At 47.0% G+C, this 19,610-nt stretch overlaps 1 protein-coding gene and 1 pseudogene across 2 annotated transcripts in view; one reads left to right on the plus strand and one right to left on the minus strand.

Moving 5' to 3' along the window:
• Map3k4 (mitogen-activated protein kinase kinase kinase 4) overlaps positions 1-19,610 on the minus strand; it is an 88,026-nt gene that overhangs the window by 61,387 nt on the left and 7,029 nt on the right. The window lies entirely within an intron of this gene.
• On the plus strand, positions 8,552-8,691 carry LOC115029786 (small nucleolar RNA SNORA17; annotated as a pseudogene).

The raw sequence follows: 19,610 nt of genomic DNA on the forward strand, positions 1-19,610 counted from the left end.
GATAATTACAGTTGTACAAAAACGTCTAAATAGGCAAGGGAATGCTCTGAAATGACTCTCAAATTGAACTATAGGCACCAGCATCCCAACTTTAATGTTAAAAGCCATTTGTTGGTGTGTCCTGATATGAATTATGATTAGGAAGTATGGGTTATGACTGGAAATATATACTATAGCATTCAGCAGAGCTTCTCGTCCACGGGCCCAGGCTCTGCACAGTCTGGGTGACTACCACAGAGGGTGTGGTGAATTCCTATCTAAATGCCAGGCTCTACTCCCTTGCCCTCCCGGGGTTACCCCTCCTCCAGGAGCTGAGTCCAGAGGCAACTTGGCTTCCTCAGCAGCTCTGAGGCAGTCTTAAGAGAGCAGTGCACAGCCCTTCATGATGCAAAGGCCATCAGGGAGCATGTCACAAAGTGTCTGGGCCACATACTACTACAGCTCTCTAGTCCAGTCACAATAAACTTCGATTCCCTTGAAGAGCAAAGGTAATTCCCTTAGGAAGATGATCTTAAAGAGTAAATAGCAGTAAACAAGGCCTTTGCCTGCATTTGGAAGACCCAAATATAGGCAATGGTTAAAACCAATAAACAGACTTTATATCTGTGTTTTTAATCGTCTCTGTAATTGGTTACACATAAAGAATGATTTTTATTAGGACAGTGTAATTGCTGTCATTAAACAGTGAGTACCGGCCATCTGCCAGGCAGTCTGCCAAATGCCACACATAACTGAATTTCATCTTTAGCAGAACTTTCAGGGCCACTTTAAGTAAAGACCCTTTGCCCAGACAGCCAGTTCACAGTGACTGTCTGATGCACTCACATCAGCACTGTTTTCTGACAGGCATCCAACCAAGCCCCTAGCTGAAGCTCCCCACTGGGCCATTCCGAAGACCCGGGAAGTCTCAGAAGGATTCTTAGGCTATCTCATAGGGATGGGCTGATGACATAGCTGCTTAACTTTAAGCATCTAAACCAGAACTAGAGTCCTGGTCCAATCCAAATGTCACGGCCTCCCCCACGGCTGCCCTACACCTACCTCACTAAGATGCTTCTGTTCTCCATACGGCCAACATGCAAAGTCACTTCCACTACAGACTGTGATTTGAGGGCCACTGGCTAGAGGGACACCACAGGGATGGGAGAGAAGGGTGGACTGCCCACAGCTCACAGAGCTAACTGCTGGGCCAGTGTTAGGCCTCAGACCTCTAGTAAAGCCTCTGCCACCCTAACTCGTGCAGCAACAGGGACAAGGCAGCGGCCTAAAGCCAGGTGGAGGAGACCTAGACTGACTATGATTTAAGTGAGAGGAGAACTGAGAGTCTGCCTAGCCCACTTACTTCTACCAGCCGAATCAAAGGCCCACCTCTAACCTCTCTCCCTCAGAGGGAGCTTACCCTTCCCACCAAGAACGTCACAGGAAGGCACTGCACCTCTAAGGGGACACCATGTTAGAGCTTGGTCCACGCAAGCTTGTGAGTTTACACCTAAGAGGAAAAACTAGCCTGAGGGGAATGAGAAGGCAAGCCGTCCAAAATCTGAATTAACATTAATATTATTTCTGCTGAAGTTAGGATTTTGGATTAGACATGATAGCTGTTAAAAATTTTTAAGATGTTATTTTTTGTTAGTCATTTCTGTTTTGTTACATGGGCTTAATTCCAACTTGTCTGCAGTTGAAAGTACACACTGACTGCCGCACACCCATAGTATGTGCACAGTGTCTAATTACAGGTCAGCTCCTTGGGGCAACACCGGACTCAGCGAGTTCAGCACTGACCTGACTACACAGGACTGAGTTGGAAAAGTACAGCAGCAGACAGAGGAGCTGCTGCTCCAGTCTTTGACTTCAAGACCAAGCTATGGTGAGGCATGCACATGCCTTTCATCTTAGCACTTCAGGAGGAAGAGGCAGGTGGATCTCTGTGAGTTCACGGCCCACTAGCATGTTACCACACACCCACGAGAGTTTAGGATGGAGTTGAGGCAAGTCATAGGAAACACAGCCGGAGCAGAACCAGGCGGAAAACAAAGGTTCTCCAAAGGATCCTTCAATGGAAACGCCAAAGCTCTGACCAGAAGTGGCTGAGCGGCCTGGAGTGCTGAGACGAACATCAGCCTGTGGGAAGGACCTGAGCACAGGAGAGTATGCGCCTCCTTTGAGACACTGCAAGGGGCTGGGACATTACAGCCAGACGGACAAGAAAACTAGGGCACCTGAGGCTATGCACAGGAGACAGAGGCTTGTGAGCCTGTCTCTGCAGGCCTCAGCCAACCACTACTCTAGCAGGTAAGATAGGCAAACTGGTACACACATGCCCAACATGACTGGGATGTTATTATTTCCATGTGAGGCTTCCCATCTCTAGTCACACGTCTCTTCAACACTGGGGTATATTCCAGCAGGTCCATCGCTAGGTGACTCTGTAACAGAGCGTGCAAGTCAGCCACCAGACATGGCCTGATGCAGTCAGCAATCTCAGCACACAGGTGGCAGAGATGCCAAAACTTGGTGCAATAGCACACTGTTCTAACAAGTAACAGTGCTAACTTAACACAAACACACACACACACACCAGTAAAGAGCAGTAACGTACCAACCAGAAACGTGTTTATTATCATTTTCAAGTGTGTATAATATGTGTGATTTATGTGCTAGATTTCTAACAGCTGGCAGTACAGATGGACATCCTAACCACGAGAGCGGCACACCAGCGGTGACCTGCCACGCAAAAGGAGGTCTGCAGCTCCATTATACCCTCGTGGGACCTCAATGCTTCAGAGTCATCACGTATGAATGGTGGCCCTCAAAGCCAGCCCAAATTCTACTTGAGAGAATGACCCCTAAGGAACTGTGAAAGACTTAAGCACATAAGCTGGCTCCTAAGAAGTAAAAGTCACCCACCACAAAAGAAATGGAGGCATGAGTGTAAGACTTACCTCATGAAAGAAAAGAACAACTTTTTATAAATAAAAAATGGAATAAACTGAGGAAGGTTTTAAGCAGAGGTTCAAGGCTTCCAGATAAAAATACACGAGGTTTTTGTTTGTTTTTGTTCTTGTCTTTCAAAACAGGGTTTCTCTGTGTAGCCCTGGCTATCCTGGAACTCACTGTAGACCAGGCTGACCTGGAACTCAGAAATCTGCCTGCCTCTGCCCCCCAAGTGCTGGGATTAAAGGTGTGTACCACCTATCTTTAATTGTGTTGTTCTCCCAAACCAAGGCCAGCATGGAACGTACTGGCAATAGAGATCTTGAGGCCCTGTGCGTTCCAGGCGTAAAAATCACAGGCGGCTTCTGAGAGGATTTTCAATATGCAACCAACATGTGCACATGAAGGCAGTGCATGAAGCACTCGTGGCTCCCTGGCTCGCCTGAGAGACTCCCGAAACCCAGCACAAGCCCCTCACCAGCACCTGTGCACTCTCCACCTCCACTCCAGGTCTCGTCACATTCTCAGTCTGTGGCCCCCAAAAAGGTTAATAGGCACTGATGGACGTAATATTAGCAGATACCAGATGCAAAAGGAACTCAAACTTGATGCTCACCCAATGGCTACTGCTATAACACACATGCATACACATGCACACATTTCATACTTGAAAAATCACGTAAAAGTTAAGGGGTTTCCTAAGTCAGGTAATTTTCAATATTTTATGACACTGTCTGAGATGGGGTAGCCTCCCTACATACCAGGAAAAAAATACAAATTAAGGAATTTAGCACTGAACTAAGTAACCATTAATTTAAGGATACTTACAATTCTTCCAAGTCTATGACTAAGCATAATAAAGTCTTTGTTAGGAAAGATTTTTAAGGACACCTAAGAAAAAGTGATTTGGTGAAGGATCAACAGAAGTTGGTTTTGTCAGAGTTCCTGGGGTACGAACACAGGAAGAGAGCTACTATAAATGGGGCATAAGGAGAAAGCTGCTGACGTCACTCACAGGACTGACAACCACTGAACACAGAGTACACAGTGACTTTACAGTGTCAGGCTTGTGCTGTGGGGTTCCTGTGCTGCGTGAAGCCTGAGTGTGCAGCCTGAGTGTGCAGCTTGCATGTGAAGCCTGCGTGTACAGCCTGCATGTGAAGCCATTACTTAAAATGCTTCTCTCTGCCACTAGTCTTTCCTGCACCTGTGTGCCCATGCCATCCATGTCTGGAACTCAGCTGCCTGTGCCACCTGAGCCTGGTGCTCTGTGCCTCCTGGCTGCTCTCTCTGTGCCACTTCCGCACTGTCTGCTGCTATGCTCCCACGTTCACAGGCTAGTGTCCACCTCTCTGAGCATCCCACTCTGGCTGTCACCCAAGAGGAAAACCTTTCATCCCAGGTCACTCGCGCTACAAGAATCTCCTTGTGTATTTTAGGTATCTAAAGCTGACTTTCTATAGAACAGCACTTCTGGCTGCCGCCGTGACTGTTTACATTTCTGGGATTGTCACTGCTGAGTGCAGATTTACCCTGGGTGTGAGTCATATTTTCCTGCTTCCTGGAATGACTAGTTTTATGTTTCTGTTTTGTTTTGTTTTGTTCTGTTTTGGAAGGTCTTATTATGTAGCCCAAGATGAGCCTCCTGCCTCAGCCTCCTCAACGCTGGAACCCCAGCCATGTACTGTAGGCTCCTGCCTCAGCCTCCTCAACGCTGGAATCCCAGCCATGTACTGTAGGCTCCTGCCTCAGCCTCCTCAACGCTGGAATCCCAGCCATGTACTGTAGGCTCCTGCCTCAGCCTCCTCAACGCTGGAATCCCAGCCATGTACTGTAGGCTCCTGCCTCAGCCTCCTCAACGCTGGAATCCCAGCCATGTACTGTAGGCTCCTGCCTCAGCCTCCTCAACGCTGGAATCCCAGCCATGTACTGTAGGCTCCTGCCTCAGCCTCCTCAATGCTGGAATCCCAGCCATGTACTGTAGGCTCCTGCCTCAGCCTCCTCAACGCTGGAATCGCAGCCATGTACTGTAGGCTCCTGCCTCAGCCTCCTCAATGCTGGAATCCCAGCCATGTACTGTAGGCTCCTGCCTCAGCCTCCTCAACGCTGGAATCGCAGCCATGTACTGTAACTGGTCACTTTTTACTGGACACTGATGTCATGGAGTTAATATTGTTATTTGTTTGGATTCTGCTGTCATGCTTTAGGATCTGGGGTGAAGGGTAGACTGCTGTAAATTATTTCTAGCTCCCTGCAACCCTCATGCTTCTCTCAAGTCTGCTGAAGGCAATGGCAGAGAAAAGCAGAGAAGCCTTTCTCTAGGCATAGTCTGGCCCTGCTGCTAAGCTAGCAACTCCAACTCTCTATTGAGTGCCCTAAGACCGGCCCAAAGACTCGTCATCATCACGCTGGTCTTCCGGCTGGCTCTGCGGATTTTCCTCGAACAGCAGCAGCAGCACTTCAGTGACTGGCTCTGCCTTATCTTGAGTAGTGTGTGCCCTAAACACATGTGTCTGTGGCTGCAGAGCCCAGAGGCCTGACAGACAGCAGGCACCTGCAGCCCTTTTCTGTAGTCTTCCTCTCAAGGACTCTCCCTCAACCTCTAACTGCCTCAGCTCCAAAGTTCAACCTGCCTCTCCACCTGCTGCCTGGGGCTGCCTCTGTGCACCTCAGCCTGACACAGCTAAGCTATCCAGGAAGAAAGAGGCTCCTCTGCCTGCCTCCTGTCTCAGGACTTAGGGTCACACTGCCTGGCACTCAGTGTCACAGGCAGGCACTCTACACTTAACCTTTATTCTACCTTTCTTGGCTTTGTTTACTGTTATCACTAAAAGGAACTACATCCATATTTTTATAACCCAAAAAGTTGTTCTTTTGATCTGTATTTTTTGGGGGGATTGGGGTGTGATTTTTTGTTTTGGGTTTTTGTTTTGTTTTGTTTTGGTTTTTGGTTTTTGATGTTAGAAAGTGAAATAACACTACTTAATTTACAACATGTATGGGAAAAGCAATACTTGACAAAGAGTCAAACTACAACAAATCTAAACACTTCATTTATAACAGGGACTAGATAGATAGATAGATAGATAGATATGGATTCCTTTAGGGAAAAAACAGATGGGAAATTCTATTAAAAAAATAAATTGAAAGCCGGGCGTGGTGGCGCACGCCTTTAATCCCAGCACTCGGGAGGCAGAGGCAGGCGGATTTCTGAGTTCGAGGCCAGCCTGGTCTACAAAGTGAGTTCCAGGACAGCCAGGGCTACACAGAGAAACCCTGTCTCGAAAAACCAAAAAAAAAAAAACCAAAAAAAAAAAAACAAAAAAATAAATTGATACAAAAGAAAAAAATGACCTGGTTTTAAAAGTGAAAATATTTACAGAGAGTCAAATTCAACATATTTGTTGGTATCAATTAACCCCGTCTGGCTCTGGCCCCAGTCTCAGATAATGCATGAGAGCACAAAGATTCTTGTAAGACTTAGCTTTAAGGAAGATTGTAAAATATCTAAAAGAATTAATAGGAAAACTGACATCACTTAAAACATCAAACTACACAAAAGTGACATTATTTCTCAGATACAGATGGTTCACCTATCTGAAACTTTACATTACAGTAATAAACCCGTGTACAAGAGTAATTATACCTGTATGGACTCTCACCATTTCTTTATAGCTCAATACCAAGCTGATTAATCTCTAGAACCTCTGTCATCTTTATGTGCACACAGGACCTTTGCTGAGGCAATGCACACCCTGACACACATTGTGTGGACTCTGCCATGGAAAGAACAAGGGACAGAGACATGTGCACTGCTTCCACACAGAGTAGCAGAGAACAGTGACTGACATACGCCTGGCCAGGGACGAAAACGAGGGCTCCCGTCCCTACTTTCACAGCTTACCACAACGCTTGGTGATTAACCAGCTCCATGCTGTGCCACAAAGAGACGGCTAGACAGTGAAGTCAGATGTGTCACCGATGGAACAGAACTGAGAATCTGGAACAGCCCCCATTCCAACGGCCATCTAGTCTGAGCTTCAGTGATCAGTATCGTTCAGAGGATGGAGTACTCAGCGGACAGCACATGGACAGCCAGGCGTCCAGAAAGGGACCAACTGGAGCTCAAGGCAGAGAGACTGAACTTGGAATGGAAGAGGAAGAACTAAGACGTTTGGCAGCAGGCAGAAGTGTCTTGGTAAGACCTTACATGCAGCGGTGCCATCTTAGTGGTACAAAATCCTCTGCCAAAGAAACAAAGGCCAAGAAACTGTCATCATCAAACTGCATGTCCTATGCAATTAATTATAAATGAGAAGGTAACAAAGCTCACAGTATAGGAGGAAACGTTTGCAAGTCCTAGATCTGATTAGAGACCTGTCCAAAAGGCACAGTGAGGAGATACACAAGACAAGCTATCAAAACCTGTGAGCAGTCTACACCCAGGAGGACAGGCCAATAGTCAGTACGGACACAGAAACAGAGGAAACAGAACCCTCTACACTGCTGGTGAGAACACCAAACTGTGTGGCCAAGCTGAGCAAGTAAGTGATTAGCAATTCTACTCCAGTACTGATGTCCTGGGGATGGAAGGCGTTCGGAGGTAGAGACTTCCAACACATACTTCAGGAGAGGCACAAGTCGCCTGCATTCCTACATAGGAAGGGTGCCTCACCTGTCTTTCAAGGAAACAGAACAACAGTATGTCTGGCAAATCCCAGGCGCAGGGAAGGGCCTCTGCTAGCCCATTTTAATCACCTATTAGTCCAATTCTGAAAAAAAAAAATTACTTTAAAAGCCACCAGTAAGCGAGATGCCTTTGAAAAGAAGGCACTTCTATTTATACGAGGACAAGAGGAAACTGGGACCTAACGACAGGCTCTGCACTAGCTCCTGTTCAGCTACCACGCCCAGGAGACTCTAAGGTGTGTAACTCCACTGTGCAAATGGAAACAGAAGCCTTGCATGAGGAGCCCGAAAGCAAAGTGTGCCTTGGCCTTCCATTAGTTCCACTTGCTCATTTACATTTCATTCTTCAGAAAACATGAGCGTGTTGAGAAAGAAAAGGCAGCGTGCCAAGAATCAGTAGGGCCGGCCACACAAGAGGCCATACGCACCTCGGTTATGAGGCAAGGTAACAGAGCACAAAGCACGAGCCACGCACATCATGTGAGCAGGCGAGCATCTCCCGCCACACCCAGCCACCTTCTTTCCTTCCTCGAGTTGATTTGAGCCGTGGTGTTTTATCACAACACTAGAAACCTTAAGACAAGCCTTCACTAGCTTATTTCTGTGGCTCTCTTACTACAAACAAACCCAGAATCTCACACCAGTGAAGTGTCAAAGCAAAATCACCAAGTCTTCACGCCAAGGGTAACCTTGTGGTGCAATAAAGACCACATAACTGAGGCACACTCGAATCAAAGGCTAACGTTGGATATTTTCTCTCAAATACTATGCCTGCCTATTATATCATATAGAATTCATTTCAAACTATTTTGATTTCTCTTGTTTTCAATTGTTTTATTATATTTCCATTCATCCATCACTGTATCTTGCTTACATCTGCCCTCATACCACTCTCCAACTCCAAACAGAACTCCTCTGCATATGTGTTGCTGCCCCTAGAGGCATTGCAGGTATGGCTGCTGTGTCATACGTGCATGTGTCAGTAGGTGGCAGAGAGGAGACAGGCTAGGTCTACCTAGGCTCAATCTTCTGACCTATGAACAGCTGAGTGACTAGTAGCCTAACATTCCCTGAACAAGGGAAGTCTAAAATGATGACCAGGCCAGCGCCAGGGGTCTGGACAGGGAGCTAGCCTGAGACAATCACTACCAGTTAAGCAACACACAGGCCCAGGTGGGCTCCCAGGATGGGGAGCAAGTGGGAGACTAGAAGAACCTGCCTGGGATGGTGGACCCCTGCAGAAGTAAGCCTGAGACAGCTGACCTTCACATGGGTCCACTCAGCCAGGCCAAGCAAGGAGCGAGTCTGAGAGGACCACCAGACTACTGCCATGGGGCCTGGACAGGGAGCTAGCCTGAGAGGACCACCAGTCTGGTGCTGCACAGGCCTGGGGGGATGGGGAGGAGGCAGACCATACCCAAGATGTTCCCCCGCTCAGTGACATAATGCACAGATGGGCAGAGGACTCCTGGGGCCACTCCTGGGCAGGGTCCAGATACTCAGAGACTCTGGGCACCACTAAGAAGACCATATATGTGGTAGAGAGATGAAGAGAAAGACAAGCAGAAGGATGTGGGCACAGGGAAGAGCAGCAGAACTGGAGACTTGAAGGTAATGAGGAACAGGCTGACGAAGAATAGCCAGTGATGTCACCTGGGACCATGGTGGGGTCCTGGTCTGTGTTACCACCAAGATGCTACATATGTGTCCAAGGCCCTGAAGCAGCAGGTGTCTGTTATCACCAAAGGGCAAGCAGATGTCCCTAATCTGAGTGCTGTCTGGAGACATGATGTCTGAGGGCTGTGCAGAACTGGCCCATTATCCCCCTCACCTGGGCATTTTTGGGGGAGAGCTGGCCCTGGAGGCACGAGAGTGGGAGAGCTGGCCCTGCACATTGTGGGAGCTGCCGGTGAGTCAGGATGATGGAGAGATCTCCTCCTCCCTCCTCACCCCTCACCACCTGCAGCAGGCAAGAGACCTGGCCCTGGGGTCATGAGAGCAAAGGGCTAGCCCTAGCCCTCACCAGCTACAGACTCTTAGAGAAGAAGCCCTGCACTTGCCTGGGCAGCACAATAGAGCTGACTCTGGTAACAGGGGCATGGGTGAGCTGACACTGAGGTGTGAGTGTGAGCACTGGAGAGCTGCCCTCCCCTCCTGTTACCCCTCCCCTCCTGTCACCCCCTGCCATCTATAGCAGCAGGAAGCCCCACGGTCATCAGAGCTGGAGTACAGACACTGTCTCTGCTGTGCAGTGGCAAAGATCCCCTTCCCTCCCTTTTACCTTTGTCACCAGAGTGGCAGTTGAAGAAATAATCTCCAAAACTCAATTTTAAAACACTGTGCGAACAGAGACAGAAGCGAAGTGTAATCACTGTTTGTGGGACCAAAGCAATGACTTAACATGAGGATTTTCTGTAAAGATGTAGACACAGACACTTAAGATTAGGAAGCCGACTTCAGGGGCTGGAGAGAGGCCAGGGTTGGATTTCTAGCACCCACATGTCAATAGACCACAACCATTTGTAACTCCAGCTCCAGAACCTACAACATTGTCTGGCCGATCTGAACACTGAACACATGTGGCACCCAGACACACACACAGAGGCAAAACAACCACATGAACTCCTTGAACTATTTGATCCAAATGAAGACACTTCACATTACAAAGAGCTCAGAGAACTGGACGTATGTCCGTCCCTTGTGATATATCCTGCAAAGCATCTGAGCTCTGAAAATGACAGACAGGAAATGCCTGTGTTCCAAAGAGTAACCTCAGAGGCTGGCCACGTCCTGAGACGAGACTCACCCTCCTTCTGCAGTGACTTCCACGCTTCAGAAAGCCAGGTTGTCCCTGCTTCTATTCCTGCTCATCAATAAGTACATTCCCCTGCAGCAGCGTAAGTCAAATCAGCTTGGCCTTCCAGTTCACTTTGCTAGCTGTGGACCGGAGCAGGAACTGAAAGGGTACAGACCGTGTCTTCAGGATCTCAGTGTGGGGCTTGTAATCTGGGACCGAGGGTGAATTCCACTCCTCTTATACCTTGGCCCTCACCCACTGGCCTAACAGTAAAGAATGGATGCCAAGTCTCGGTGTAATTTCTGTGGGTTTCATGGTCTGATCATCTGCTAATCTCTATAAACAGATTAATGGGTGACGAGATCATGTCTCTGCTGAGAGAAAGATGACAGCGCATACGATTTGCTCATTTTTCTGCTTTGTCTACTTATCCATCATGATTTGCACTCAAATCAATTAAGACTCATGGCCTGCCAGGCACACATCTGTGAGGTGGTAGACTCTGTACACCCGTGCTCGTGCTTAATCACATCTGTAATGTGTGACCTGGGTATGAGAGTTTCTAGTTCCACGGCTGAAACTCAGGGGTCTTCTTTGCCTCTCACTGAATTTCCTACCTCTAGACAGCTAGGTCAAAGTCGATCACAATATGTCTTACAGGAACTGTTTCGAATGCTTTACAAATAAACTGTGCTTCTATAAAGTGGGAATTACCAAAACTGTCACAAATTAAGGGAAAATGAGCCTGTAGTTCAATATCAGGGGAATAAGGACCTGACTCAGAAACACTAAGGATTCAAGTCCACAATCCTCAGGCAGATCTCTGGGAAACAAAACTAACTTTTACAATTGGCTTAGTGAAAGCCTTTCTCCTTGGCTTTACCGATTAAACTCTGTAGAGCTTTTTGCTCTTCCACGCATCCTTCCTGAACTTCTGCAATTTTATAACTGAACAAGCTAACACAAAATATAAATTCATGTTTAATCAAGCTGAATCACTATCTGATAAGAAGCTCTATTATAATACTGGATTGACTATATCTTAGATATACAACTGTATATCCATGCACTGTGTGCACTGTGTGCCCTCGAAGGCCAGAAGAGGACAACAGAGTGCCTGAAACTGGAGCTATGAATGGTTGTAAGCCGCTGTGTATGGATTGGGAAATGTACCCAGGTTCCGAGCTCTAACCTGTCAGCCTAAGAGCAGCCAATGCTCTGACCACTGAGCCACCTCCCACTGGTACTAAACTGTGCTAACTTTTGACTTCCCACCGGATATAACTAGAGCAAGGTAAAGTATGAAAACATTCATTACTAAACATAGCTGAGGTGTAGAAGCCTCCTTTATATGCCACAAAAGGGTGCATGTGTATGAATCTGTTAGTTATGTACAAAGCTACAGAAGGTTCACGGAGAAGGGGTTTTACTTCTCATGGTCAAAGTCAATTTTCCTAATTTCTCTTTATTGTTTTAGAATTAAATTACATATGTGCAAACTAAAATCTGGCTGTGCTGCCATGTCAAAGGCTTCCTGGATTGTCGGTCTGCTCCTCATGGAGGCTGGCAGGGCCACCCTACCTTCCATGCTACCTCTCTGCACAGCAAAGGTCGGTGTGCCACCTGTGGCTTACACACCAACTTATATCCTTGACTACCTGAGAACACGTCTCTTTAGTTCCTTTATATGTCACTTGCTTACGTTTACTTTTTAAAACTGTGTTATACTTTGGTTAAGTATACAGTCAACTACAGTTCTTACCCACCTTGATCCCACTGTATTCAGAGCTGACAATTGCAGAATCTAAAACTGGCCTTGAGATTTCCCAGAAGGCTCCTGGAAAACCAGAGACTTGGTCGGCTGCCTTATTTTAAAATAACTGGGAGAGTTCAATGCTACTTTTCATGAATTCCAGTCAGAAGAGATAAGACACTATACACACATGCACACGCGTGTGTGCACACACACACACACACACCTGCCCCAGTTTAAATCTGTACAAGACAAATATAAATACTTCAAAAACTGCTTGCTGTAGAAGATTGCAGTGAGTGAACTGCCAATCCACTTACAAGCTGTAACATACTTTCAATTTATTGGTGTCCCGGCACTACTTTGCTTGACATTATTAGTCATAATTCCAGATAGTTTTGAATGTTCATTTGGCATTCACTTGTCCATTTGAGTGCAGCATCCTTTAAGCCAGCGGTTTTTAGGACTCATATAACTGATCTCTGGGGTTTGTATTAATATTCACAGTGGCTGGAGCATAGTCTCTCTTTGGTATTTTTGACAGGTTCTCAGTGTGACCTAATATGTGCTTAGACTGTCTTACATTGCACCTAGGCATTCCTCCCCCATGAAGAGCATGCGTCCACTGTGTGAAACCGGATGCAACCGCCATGCTTCCTTGAACACTGAGTTCATCACTGTATCAGAAACACTGTGTGCTGAGCTTTCTGGGGTGGTTTTAGCCTGTTGGCATGTGGTAGGAGCAGCTAAACATCTGTAACAACTACCTTATTCTGACAACCAAGCCCCACGGGGCCTTGGACCCTTGAAGCTATCAGCAAGCTATGAACCATTTAAGTCCCAGCAGCTGCAGAGGACTGGCTTCTGGTTTCCTCTGCTGCTTCCCGGCAGGCAGCACCTGCAACCAGCCACAGGCTAGAGTACTTGTCTTCCACAGGGCAGGCTGTCTGGGGTTATCTCCGAGCCTGCAGGAAGGACTATGCCAGGTACTTTTGGGCACAGGTTTCTGAATGCATGTTTGAACAACTCTGAGAAAATACCAGTAGGCTTAGTCTGGATTTCAGGAACTCCCAGATGGGTCCACAAGACTACTGACTGAAATCAGGTAGAACAAGAATTACTAAAGAACAACAACAAAAAGGATGACCGGGAGTTGTCTGAACGTTGCTGAATAAAGGCCCTTCCTTCCCTTGTCACTTACACTACCCCACGGATATGGGCTGTCCCCACAGGTTCATGTGTTAGGGGCTTGCCCCCAGAGTGGCAGTTATTATAACATGCTGGAACCTCTAAGCAGTAAGGCCTAGTGGGAAGTCCCAAAGTCACCTGCAGGTGTGCCCTCGACAGGGATTAGGGTGGTTCTCAGGGCTCCAGTTTCACTCAGGCTTCCTGTTTGGCAATGGGACCTCTTGCTCACACAAGATCCAGCTCCCAGTCGTTGTTATCTGCCATAAAGTGATGAAGCCAGCAGGGCTGTGCCTGGAGCTTCTGCCACCATATTTGAACTTTTGGCTTACAGAAATTTGGGTTGGTCTGTCTCATGTTTTCCACTTACAGTCATTAAAAACAGACTAATACACTTGTCTACCCAACTCCTAAAAGTTCAGCGGACTGATCCTGTAATTAAACTGTCCCATGCATAGTCTTTCACATCAGAATGAATAAAAACAAAGGTATGTTTCTTAAAATGTAGCAACATGGGCTGGAGAGATGGCTCCGCAGTTAGAGCACTGACTGCTCTTCCAGAGATCCTGAGTTCAATTCCCAGCAACCACATGGTGGCTCACAACCATCTGTAATGCCTTCTTCTGGTGTGTCTGGAAACAGCTACAGTGTACTCATATAAATAGAAAATAAGTATTAAAAAATGTTGCAACATGTTTCAAGAGCTTTGCAGTTCTAGTTAGGAACTAGAAGAAATCTATCCTAAAAAACGGAATAGTAAAAAGTGTAAAAAGAGGTGGTAGCGCACGCCTTTAATCCCGGCACTTGGGAGGCAGAGGCAGGCGGATTTCTAAATTCAAGGCCAGCCTGATCTACAGAGTGAGTTCCAGGACAGACAGGGCTACACAGAGAAACCCTGTCTCGAAAAACCAAAAAACAAAACAAAACAAAAAAATGCACATTCATATTTGTATCAAGTCATCAAAGTGTAGTGTTTTACAATTTAAAATATAAATGTGCTATAAAATAATTAAGCTGGGTATATTACCTACAAGATGGACATGCCTGCCACTGTTACATCACAGGGGATGATATGGTGAGTTATAAACTGCACAATGGGGGCAAGAGAATACGAGGGAAACCTGCGTCAGAGTCAGAGAACAAAAACACAGTGGCTGCTCCTCACTTTCGCAAGGCCAAGCACAAGCCAGCAGCCGGGAGCCACAGCTGCTGAGTCTTCACACTTCGGTTACTCTTCTAAGATGGACTATGTTTATTTTAAAATGGACTCGTGTTGCCTTTCTAACTGGTTACTTTAATTTAGTGGGCAGACCTCATGCACTTTCTGGAAAGGAAGTACATCAAATTGAAGAGAAAAATTACTCTTAAATATAGTGTATAACGTTTAAAAGCTGAAAAGCATGTTAATCTAAGCTACACACACACACACATGCGCGTCCAGTTAAATGAACAACTAAGAACTTACAAAGGAAAAGCTGGCTGTCCGCCTCACTGCAACAAGGTACTTCATCAGTAGTCACACCGGAGCATTGGCTGCAGGACTTAGGGCCTCACCCATCAAAATCTCAAGCAGGGAAGTGGGGGCATGCACAAGAACCAACAGCTGGAGCCAAAGAGGATGTGGAAAAGCTGGGTCTCAAAAATCCACTTTCTCATGTCTATGGCTTCTGCAGACGGGGAAAACTCTAGTTCTGAGAGTTCTGTGATGGCTCTCAAAGACAATTACAGTGGGTTTTCCCACTTCCTCCTACCTTAAGCCACAAGAAGCAAAATAGAAGCACAATAATGGCACTAACCGGGCTGGTAGAGACGTCAGCACCAGCCTATGGAGCAGAAGCCATCATTGTCTCTTCTTCAGACTAAAGAACGAGGTTAAATCACTTTCCCCAAATCACAGGGAGGAATCAAAAGGGAAGGTTCGCTGTCCACCCAGTCCCGAAACCTCCTGAGCACCCGCAGCACTGCCTCCCTCAGGAGGGAGGGAGGCATCCGTGGTACTGTTCGCACCCAGCCACTAGAGGAGACAAGGAAGCAACAACTTCCGGCCACCGAGAGCACCACATGGAAGTGCAGCCGGTAGCACACTAGCACAGAAAACCAGAGAGCTCAAAGACACAAGCGGGAACCGCAATCCCGGGCCACAGAGAGAGGCAGGGGACCCTGACGTAATGCTTGACAGAAGAAGAAAGCAAGACTGCTCTATCCTAAGCCTACATGTGCTCTCATGGCCCCCCACTTTCTCCCTCCCTCCTTCCTTCTCTTTTCCTTTCTCTCTCCTTTTCTCTTTTCCTTTCTCTCTCTCTCCCTCCTTCCTTCCCTCCCCACTCTCTCTCTCTCTCTCTCACACACACACACACACACACATCAAAGATAAATAAGTTCCAATTCTCATCTTTAAGGATTAGACTATTTGAAAATGTAAGACACAGTTTTAGAGAAACGTGAATTAATCACCTGAGGCATCCGTCTGTTCATATACTCAAGCCAATGTTACTCTCTTAAATAAATCCTAAATTTTAAACTGAAGCATGAGACCTACCTGCTGCACTGGAGAGCTGTCCACAGGACAGATGCAGTCTGGCCTGAGTGACGGCGCAGCGTGACCGCTACAAGATAAGGATCTTGCTATTTTCCTCCAAATTACTTACGTTCTGCGCTCTCGTAACTATTCTCAACCAAGAGACCAAGCAAATGTGGACAGGAAGCAACTTAGCTTGACTCCCAATGCGAGGAATATAGTCCATCCAGGGTGGTGGGCGGAGAGCCCTGCTCCCCAGAGCCAATGGTAGCAACAGAGGCTTGGGAGAGGGGCTTGTTCAAATCTTACTGGACGGGATTCAGAGAGCTCCAGACACACTGGAGACAGCTAGCCCAGCACCTGTATCCTACCCCTGCCAGCTAGGCCCCAGGCCACAAAGCTTTCACAACCTCCCCCCAAACAGTGCTACCATGGGGTGGGGGGTGGGGGGGTGACCTGTTCACACAGGTGAGCCTGGGGAGGCTCCTACTGAAGCGGTAGCATTGTTCCACAGACCACGCAGACACGTGGCCATCTGTGATGCAAATGAGTCTAGTCCATACTTCAGATGGCCTCAGTCTCAGGGTTCCTATACTGCTGGAAAGGCCAGGGTCTTCTTAGGGTTGAGGAAATGTTATAACTCTAACCCCTTTTAAATCAAAACACAGATTAACATACTTCCAACATACAGCCGCATGGAGGGACGACTGCCATTTCCTAGGAGAGGACCGGGAGGGCAGCAGGGAAAGGCTGGCCAGAGCAAGGTTGGGCACAGCAGGGCAAGGGGAAAGCCTGAAGCCCCCATGTCCATAACCTGGGCCTCCTGCTGACACTGGTCAGAGGCCAAACGGGCTGAATTGCCTAGGTGCCTGCAGCACATAGAGCTACTCTCTCTTTGGCCAGCCCTACTTGGTACCCTCAGCTTTCCTCCACAGGAGCCCCCACGTTCCTGATATCTGGTCACTTAGATGTCACCTGCACAGCTGCATACACAACCTATTGAGGAGCTTCAACGAAGGGACTCTAACCCTGCTACACATGGCCTAGCTCAGCCTGGGACCCTGGTATAAGCCTCCACAACCCTTACGTTTGTTGATCCACACACACAAAAGAGTACTATGTGGATTACTACACCAAGATACACCCACAGGTGGAGGTTAGCTGGCCACAGCTGCAGTGGCCTGAGTCCCTGTACGGCTAAAGCTAGGGAGCACCTGTATTGATGATCGGGTTGGAACATAGCACCGTGGGGGCACCGTCGCTCTAAGGTCATACTTGGAGTGTACTTTCTCTCCTCTGTTACAGACACTGCTTCAGAAGTTATCACTGCTTCACCAACAGCACTTCTGTGCAAACTTTAAACTCAAACTCTTACTTGCCAAAGTTCACAGTTGTCACACGTCTCTGCTCTGCTCTGTAAACTCAGTATAAACCTGACCCAAAGCAGTGAGCAGCCACCGCACAGCACCCTCAACTCGTGCACTGCTCAACTCATTTCCACCAAAGAAATCCACCCGCTATTTCTGGAGTCAGCTCGCTCTAGTTCTCTTCCACAGCAGCCCCATTCCTGACATCTTTAACACACTAGTCTCCAGTGCAGAAAACAGCCAAATTCTCCCTAGAATGCAACATGAATGGCCACTTGCCCTGTTCCCAGCAGATTCCTGTCCTCCACTGACACCTCCTGAGCCTACTCTTACTGTCTACACACACTGATGTCCTGGTCTTCCAGACTCCATGAAGAATATCTTATTAAGCTCTGCTTACAACATTCTAGGGCTTTCTTGCCTGCAACTCCAAACTTTTCCACATTCCTCCCACAAACCAGTTTCAAAGGCCTACAGACGACAGTGATTGTAATGACTTACAGACCACAGTCACAATAATGGCCTATACACCATGGTCAGAGTAACAACCTTAGAGACCACATGGTCCTAGTAACAGCCTTGTAACTAACACAGTCACAGTAATGGCCTTATGGATCGCATGGTCATAGCAATGGCCTACAGACCACGGTCATAGCAATGGCCTACAGACCACGGTCATAGCAATGGCCTACACACCACAGTCATAGCAATGGCCTACAGACCATGGTCATAGCAATGGCCTACACACCACGGTCATAGCAATGGCTACAGACCATGATCATAGCAATGGCCTACACACCACAGTTATAGCAATGGCCTTACTTCTGAGTACAATTTCTGCGGCTGCTTTTCTTGTCGCTGTGACAAATACCTAACAAGCAATACAAGGGAAGAGACTCATGGTTCAGGGAACATGGTCCATCAAGGTGGGGAAGTGCATCTATGGGAAGAGGAGCCTGGGGCACAGCTTATTTACATCTTGTCAGACCGAGATGCTGAAAGCTCTACCTGGAAGTTCAGTTGGCTTAAAACCTTCAAATCTATACCCCACAGCCCTTGGGTTCAAGGAGAGGCCTGATGTCTACAAGGCTCCACAACCTCCCCACACCACCAGCATTAGGACCAAATGTCAAACATCTGCGCATGGTGAGGACAGTTCACATGCACAGCATGACAGTCACTTGGTAGATAAATGCTGCCACTTGTTCTCCTGACTCAGTCTTGAAGGACAGTGTAAAAAGTACAACAGCATCCAGTAGAACCATGGACTTCAAAATCAAAGTCACAATCCACTGGTGAATTTTAAAACCAACTCAGCTGGTAAAAAATGAACACTTAACACAACATAATAATTACTATAGATTATATGTCACAGAATCAAATGTATCATAAATTTATTTCCACTATTCAGGACATTCAAACTTCTCCAAAGTGTATTACTACAGGTCTCCTCACACTGTGGTTCCGGGGCTACTTGCTTGTTCTAAAAGACAGCCTAATACGATTAGCCACTAATGGAAAACCTTTGCACTCTGGCACCTCTATATCCTAGGCCCTACATTTTTATGGGGAGAAAGTTGTATACAATGAGTTGAGAGGACATTTCTCTTCTTTACTTTTTTTCCTTGTATTTTTTTCTGAAAAGAATCTTTCATACAGAAAATGTGGTATATTTACACAATGGAGTACTATGTATCTATTAAAAACAATGAATTTATGAAATTCTTAGGCAAATGGATGTATCTGGAGGATATCAACCTGAGTGTAGTAACCCATATCACAAAAGAACCCACATGGTATGTACTCACTGATAAGTGGATATTAGCCCAGAAGCTCGGAATACCCAAATACAATTCCCAAAACACATGAAACTCAAGAAGGAAGATCAAAGTGTGGATACTTCAATCCTTCTTAGAAGGGAGAACAAAATACCCATGGAAGGAGTTACAGAGACAAAATGTGGAGCAGAGACAGAAGGAATGACTATCCAGAGACAGCCCCACCTGGGGATCCATCCCATATACAACCACCAAACACTACTGTGGATGCCAACAAGTGCTTGCTGACAGGAGCCTGATATAGCTGTCTCCTGAGAGGCTCTGCTAGTGCCTGACAAATACAGAAGTGGATGCTCACCGCCATCCATTGGACAGAGCACAGGGTCCCCAATGGAGGAGCTAGAGAAAGGACCCAAGGAGCTGAAGGGGTTTGCAGCCCAATAGGAGGAACAACAATATGAACTAACCAGTACCCCAAGAGCTCCCTGGGACTAAACCACCAACCAAAGAAAACACATGGTGGGACTCATGGCTCCAGCTGCATATGTAGCAGAGGATGGATGGCCTAGTTAGACATCAATGGGAGGAG

This window comes from Mus caroli, unplaced genomic scaffold (assembly GCF_978045245.1).
Source record: "Mus caroli unplaced genomic scaffold, Mus_caroli_1 scaffold_18, whole genome shotgun sequence".
Lineage (NCBI taxonomy): Eukaryota > Metazoa > Chordata > Mammalia > Rodentia > Muridae > Mus > Mus caroli.